Raw genomic sequence first — 479 nt, forward strand, 5'->3', positions numbered from 1 at the left:
CTTCTCACGGCTGTGCAGCAACATATGCTAAGGCCTTATTACAAGGGATTCCTATAAATGGCATAAAGGATTAATAATGTATTTATAACACAACTTTGTTTTAGTATAAAGTGATCTATAAATTTGTAATAAATGTTTTATAATGTTTTTGTAGCCTGTTATAAATGATAAATGGGAGACTATAGATGCCACATCAAATATTCATGCTGCATTGTGTGCATTATTATGCCGTTACTGTTCAGGAAACCATTAATAATAAAGTGAATGGAGATGTAAAAGTTGCTGACATGCCCAGCAAGCCATTTATAATGAAATGTATAATCCTTACCATAAAGTAAATACATTGGCCAGTGATTGTTGATGAAATGGAAACACACTGAATTATTTGTGAGGTGTTTATATATTAATGTATATTATCCATAGCATGTCACAGAAATGCCATTAATATATTATATGTATTATTAATTATTTTTACCTAA

Source organism: Buceros rhinoceros, unplaced genomic scaffold (genome assembly GCF_000710305.1).
Source record: "Buceros rhinoceros silvestris isolate BGI_N320 unplaced genomic scaffold, ASM71030v1 scaffold15044, whole genome shotgun sequence".
In the NCBI taxonomy this organism is placed as follows: Eukaryota; Metazoa; Chordata; class Aves; order Bucerotiformes; family Bucerotidae; genus Buceros; species Buceros rhinoceros.